The following is a 7,370-nucleotide window of genomic DNA, read 5'->3' on the forward strand; positions in this document are numbered from 1 at the left end:
ACAGATCACCTGAAACATGTTTGAAAAAGGTTTTGTCAGCGGGGAAATACTGAGTGAATCATTCCATTTTCTAAAACGACCCGTTAGTTATAATTTACAGTATTAAGAGCGATTACAATGTTTCTATCAACCAATTATCAAGAATGGGTATTTGTCACTCGACCGGATCTGTGACTGTGGTCATACCACTATTGGGTCCCGTCGCCTCAAATAGTGACGGTTCACTCACACAGAGTAATACTCACTCACATAGAGTGATAACAATAGTAATGTGCACAATACCCCACATACCAGCTGTAATTTGGTGATTACAAAGACTTAATCCCTGTAATTATAACCTTGAAAATAATTTGAGATATTGTAATACTTACTCACAAACTGTGAGAAAACAGTTTAAAAAGAAGAATGACTCACATTGCAGATTAACGAGCAATAGATATAAGTCTACTGATTAGCCTTGATTAAACCTAATTTAACACAATGCACACACAGGCAGGTTAGTAACTAATACTGCAATTACGTCAATTCACGAGATTAAACCTTTACAACGATTGATCAGTGCAATACTCGATAATTCAATCGGATTCACAACGTATAACAGAGCATAGTCCGAATTCGAACAGCACTCTAATATTCAAGTCGAAATCACGACGAATAATCAAAGTACAAGCTCGATTGAGCAGCACCTTGACTATCGTTGGACAGTTATAATCGATCGGACGTTGAATCGTAATAGCGATCGAGTTATTACCCTGATTGCGGCAGCGTTTCGATAATCGTGTGTGTTGTGAACTGTTTCGACTATAACTCAGTGCATAAGGTGAATTTGGACGTCGAAGTAACACCAAAATTCAAGTGCCACTGCCCCCTATTTATATCTGAAAAATGTGTTCCCTCGCGTGTCGCGACAGGGAAACCTGGTCCTGTCGCGTGGCGCGACGGGTAACAATTTAGGGTAGGGTAGGTTCGTGTCCCAGTAGCTTGGATGAGTTGTTAATCAAACGAAATTTTACTTCTCCAGCAAGTTTAGAGGATAAACGTTACTAGGGTTTAACCCCCCTGGGTTTTAGGGGCCCTGATCCTGATTTCGATTGTTATGAAAATTTTAGGGTTTATGCGGAATCACTTGGGTTTCTCAATTAGGGTTTCCTTAATAGCTAATTACCATCCTAATTATCGATTTTCGTGACAGTTGTTACAACAAATAATTTTGTCAATACAAATGAAGGATGTCGAATAAATCCATGTGAAATAAAGGACTTATTCGCACCCGTATCAAATAATACACGTGCAGGGATCGAGTTTATTGCGAATATACCTGAAACCACATCGGGTTCTGTCTTTGCTTCAGCTGCAAATTGGAAGGACCTAGCCTTCGCCTTTTGGGTCTCCACTTGAACATCTTTCTCGTTCTTTTTCCCGACCAACTCCGGGCATTCAGACTTTTTGTGACCCGGCTGATAGCACTTGTAGGAAACAGAAACTTTACCGGACATAGTGATGTCGTGTGTCCCGTCTTCCCGCATATGAGACACAGTTTGTCTTTGAAGCGGCACTCTCCCTTGTACCCTTTCCCACAAACTTTACAACTTGGCGACCCGCCTTTCACATCCGTCTTTCGCGCCAATTATGTTGTTCTCGCCTTCTTTGTAGGGCTTGGATTCACATCCTGTGCCCTTCTTTCACCCCTCTCAATCTGTTTCTTCAATTCAATCTCCCACTCTCGGGCGGTGTTAATGATTTCCGTGAGGGTTTCGTACTTCGAGGGAGTCATAAACTCCCTATATTCAGTGCTCAACATATTGTAATAGTAATATATCTTCTGCTCTTCAGTAGTCACTAAATCGTCACAGAATCTCAGCTTATCCATGAAAATGCCCGTGATTTTATCAATTGTTTCACCCTTTTGTCTTAACTGGATGAATTCCTCTTTGATCCTGTTGATGACCGCCTTAGGACTGTGGTGTTTAAGGAATTGTACCTTAAACTTGTCCCATGTCATAACCCTTGCTGCCTCAGCTCCAATTTCCTTCTTCTTGTTGTCCCACCAATCTTTGGCTTGACCTCTCAATTGACCCGTTCCGTAAGCCACGAAATCGCTTACGTCACAGTGGGTCCTTTCAAATACCCCTTAAACATCACTTAGCCATCTTTGGCATACTATCGGGTCGACTTCCGCGTTTTAAATTGGCGGTTTACATGCCATAAACTCTTTGTATGAACAACCTTTACGTTCTACGGATTTTTCTTTCACAAGGTTGACATTATCTTCCAACCTTTTAACCCGTTCCTCAACTATTCAAAGCACTGTATTTGGAATTTTGTCTATGAAACCAGATAAACTACCCTCGATTGCCTTCCCAACATCTTCGGCAATCACCTCTTTCATTTGTTCTGTGACTATCGGCACCGGATCATTGTTACCCCTTTCCGTCATCTTGAAACTGAAATGTTTACATCGATTATTAAACATTTCATTTATAACATAGCTTTATTTGTTTCGGTTTAGCCAAGTTCATAACTTGCTTTGACCGTTCTCATTTAATGCACTTTCCGGGTTTGAGTGTGTTAACACGCTCTTTCCATGCACATTAATTCACATCCCTTTTTCTCACATAAATAAGATTGACTAAAATAACTAATTCTTACCGGATGATTGATCAAGCTTGAACCGAACACACTTTGTTGACAACCTTGAGCTCTGATTACCAACTTGTAACACCCGTCTTATTTATCTATTATTTTATTCTAAAATAAACAAATTTCAAAACCAAAATACATAATTATCAAAGACTTAGTTAGTAACTAAGTTCTACATCGTTATAATGTTTTTAACATAACTAACCAACTAGATTAGAACATTCAAAAAAAGTAGTGTTTACATAACAACATTGTCTAAATCATAATTATATTAGCGCGGAAGCTTCAAAAGTTAGTGTTCGGTTCTTGAATTGTTGCTTGATTGTCATCCGGAGCATGATCAACATCACCTAAGGTCAAAACCACATCAAATGTTAGTTTTGATAACGCTAGAATGAGAATGAATGAGTTCTGAAATCAAACAATGAAAACGAAACAAAATTCTGCACATTTGGGTCTGCCGCACCCCGCGACGGACCCCTTGTTAGCCTTCGCGGCCCGCGACTGACGTCGCGTTACACGACAATGAACCTGGTTTGGTGTCGCGTGACGCGACACCCCATTTTTCACAGACTCCTACTTATTTTTGAGCTGCAGATTTCCAGCTCTTAAACATTGCACAATTCTAACTTCAAACATTCATAACTTTTGATCCGAAAATCCGTTTTAGGTGATTCTTTTTCCTATGCGTCCGTAATACAATTACCGACTCGTCTATCATAATCATTGTATCAAAAATAGAATGTACGAGCTGGAAGTCTATAAATGCATAATGTATTTATTTGACCCGTATAGATTTTACACTAATTTAACCACTAACAAGTTTTATGACCGCTAAGGCGTATTTACCCCAACATCAGGGGCTTACGGTCACCGGCGTTTCATTACCAAATCTATGGCTTCACGCTCTTGTGATCCGTCTTCGCCAAATACTATTAAAAACACAATATTACTACTACTACACAATTATTTGACCCGTTTGGCTCATTTACGGAATCCTCCATTTTTTATGACTACCAAACGCTTTCTAATCGATTTTTAACTCATTCAATCAAGTAGTGAACAATGTCACTTCAACTAATACCAATCTTTATACTAAAACACAACTATGAACGATTGAAATATCTAATTTGCATGTTGTAACGAAACAAGTTACATACCTTCAAAGCACACCCTTCAAACGCGCGTCACCACCGGCTTGTCCGCTTGACATTCCGGTTTCCTTTCCTATAGAGTTCAACCGCAAACCGTTTAGAACTCTTTTTCTATCATATAACGCATAATTCACCAACTAGTACAAATATGTGTTTTTGTTCAAATTTCAACATTTAGCCTTCTCTTAGGCATTTCTACAAACACTTTAAGGGAAGAATTTTACATAATTCATTATCAAGTTCATAACTTGTTATATAGGCAAAATTAACATCAAGCGGACTATCTCATATAAATTTTAACATCAATAAATCAGAAATTACTTCATAAAATTCAGATTACACTAGAATAACAACCAAAATCCTAGTGTTTATCAAGTTCCACAAAACCCACTAATCACCTTCATTGGTGTTCATGGAATTCACTAGAATTAAGCATGATTTCATTATATAATTGTCTAGGGTTCACTCCTAGACACTATAGTGTTCCTGTTCCATCCATATAACATTCATGCAACATCGAATTTCGAATTCTCTATGTTCATCCAGAAATTCAAAAGAGATATTTCCTATAAAATTCACATACCTTATGACCCCCTTACAGTGGAGATCACCAATCTAAGCTCGGATTTCGTTTTGGAACTGATTTATGCCTTCAATTTGTGAGATTTGTGTGATCTAGGGTTTGATGGAGGTTCTTGGTCACCCCCTGCGTTCTATTCGATCCAGACACACACTCAAAGTGTGTGTTTGGTGTTTTTATTTTGTTTTTAATAAGTTAAGTTACAAACTTAACAACTGTAGTCCCTCATCTATTATCAGGTTTTTATCTTAGGTGTTTTAACCCACTAGCATGTCACTACAAGGCTTTTCCTCTAACTAGGTTATTTTATTCCTAGTTAATTCATTTTATTTATTTAACAACATCGATTTATAATAACAAATTTATATTTTCGGGGTGTTACAAAAAGTGAAAGTGAATTTAATAAAAGAAAATTCTACACCAAAAACACACACAAGAGTGTGTTCCTGGTCGACTTTTACATAGAGTAAAAGAGGGTTCTTCTCTTGAACCCTAAATCACAAAAATTCAACAAATCAAAAGAGAAATTGAGCCGGGAAATTGGGGCTTTTAATAAAATCATGATCACCAAGCTTAGGGAATCACAAGGTATGTTGAAATTTGATGTTTGGTGACATTTTGAATTTATGATTAACATGCATAAACGAAATTTTTGTATGAATGTTGAATGTTATAGTGATATTGATGTGAATCTATGTCTAGGAGCAAACCCTAGATGCAAACTTGTAGAATTGTGCCATAAATTAGTGATTAGTCAAATAATCAAGTATGAACTAAGTGGGTTTTGACTAAATAAGTAAAGATGATGATGATACGCATGTGCTTAGAATCATCATATTTGATAGTTGGAGTAGAATATTTGAACAATTTATAAGTTCGAATGAATGCTCATACATAACTTGAAATGGGTTTTGTATGTTATAACGAAATCGGTGATTTTGTTCATGTAAATAGGTGTTTGGAATCATGATGTCTACTAATTAATATGTAGAACTTGATTATATTAGATGTTCGAATGAATGTCTAATGCTATGATGAAACGGGTTTTACAAGTAGAGGGAAACCTTTAGTTCTTGCTTAACAAATGAATAATCGGCTTTTGATAATCAAGAGCTAAGTTAAATTGGTGTTAATAATAGCATGAACTTGGATTTGAAAAGTGGTTAAAACGGTGGCATAAGAATAATGCCTATCGGATACTTAATAAAGTGCTTAAATGAATTGTCGAGTTTCATAGTATAATCACTTATGCTAATAGGCAGTTTGACCTTTAAAAGTCAAACTGACCAAAATGAAATCAAATGGTAAATTTTGATGTAAACCCGTAAGATGGAATAGTCATAATTAATGACGACTTGTCACACCCCGATTTCCACGTGTATCACCGGTGGGCCCGGTGGGGGATTTCCGTGACGTAGTTGGCAACAATATAGTCAAACCACACAATTATATAAATGCACAGCGGAAGCTTAAAGATAAATATATACTTCAACCTCTGGTTGTAACATCAAATGTATTACAGAAGTCGAATGTATCCACAGCGGATCAAAATAATAAAATATTGTTCATTCAGATACGGCACCGAGTTTGCGAGACTATTCGTGATGCTTAGGAAGCTAATACCAGCCAATTTCGTATAGTACCTGCACTTAATCTTTTTGGGGAAAATACGTCAGTTTACACTGGTAAATACATTCAACTGACACATTTGAAAATGTTTATTAAAATTGATTTGAATGCACAAGGCACAAACTCTTTTATAACTTGGGAAAATTATTAAAATCTTGTGAACGTATTACATGTTCTTTTATGCGTTCAGTAGCCCGGATCGTGCCGGGTTAAAGATTAATAGACACACCACATTGCATAAAACCGTAGTATAGAAACCAACGGCTACGTCTTTTAATTAAATGTCGACAATATATACCGGGTGTACGCCTACACCGGGATGTCGATGGTCGTGGCCATTTCGTAAAATGATGCCAAGGATATCCGGGACAACGGTCATTAACCCCCCAAAGGCTTTTAAGAAGCAAAACTGTTTAAATGAGCCGATCATAATATTTAATTAACCACCTAAGCGATGGAAGATATGATGCTCAATCAAGCGGTAAATATTATACCGTATCACAAGCCCGTATAGGGGAAATAAGTTAAAAGTATTTACCTTTGCAAGTATATTCCTTAATTTGATTAAATCACCGATAGCTTTTACTGGGGCTCCTAATCTGGAACGAAGGTTTTAATTAACCTCTTAGAATCCTAACGGGTCTTTATATTAGCCGTAGCCTAGACCGGTTGGTTCCGATATATAGGTATGGTTTAATCGCGTGAAAGGCGAAAACCGAGAATGGAATGTGATTCTGCCCCAAACAAGTTCAGAGACTTGTTTTATATGGGTTCAATGTTCACACTCTGTATTTTGGGGTCAAAATAATATAGTTTGACCTGTATCGGCTAATTTATGAAAACTAGTTTCATAAGCCGAACCGTGCGCGCAATAGGCGAAACGGTTAACCATGAGAGTCTTACGCTTATTTCCTAAGTCAATATGCCTTAAAGAGGTTGTGGTATCAGTAGGATACCTTCCGTGATGCCCGTAACGAGTTTAAGTTAATATTACGCCCCGTAGGGGCTTTTCGGTCGTTTTAAAGGCTTTTAAAGAGCTTTTCGAGTTCTACAGGAAATCTGAGTTTCCCGAACAGTTTATAAAGTCTAAAATACTTTATTTATTATTTAAAATCAGTAGCAACTGGAATCGGGTCAAAAGACCTTGTAGAACTCACGTTTTGGCCGAAAAGGGCATATTCGGTATTTACCGAACCGTAGCCATAACCGCAGGTTATGAGCAAGGTAAAAATTATTAAAAATCTTTAAAATTCCAAAAATATTATTTTATAACAGTGGGTAATAGTTTTGGTGACGAAATCTTGGTTTAGATGGGCGTTATGCTAATTGCGCCGTTTATTACAAAAGTTTACTTTAATCGCGCTATT

Source organism: Helianthus annuus, chromosome 16 (assembly GCF_002127325.2).
Source record: "Helianthus annuus cultivar XRQ/B chromosome 16, HanXRQr2.0-SUNRISE, whole genome shotgun sequence".
Taxonomy (NCBI): Eukaryota; Viridiplantae; Streptophyta; class Magnoliopsida; order Asterales; family Asteraceae; genus Helianthus; species Helianthus annuus.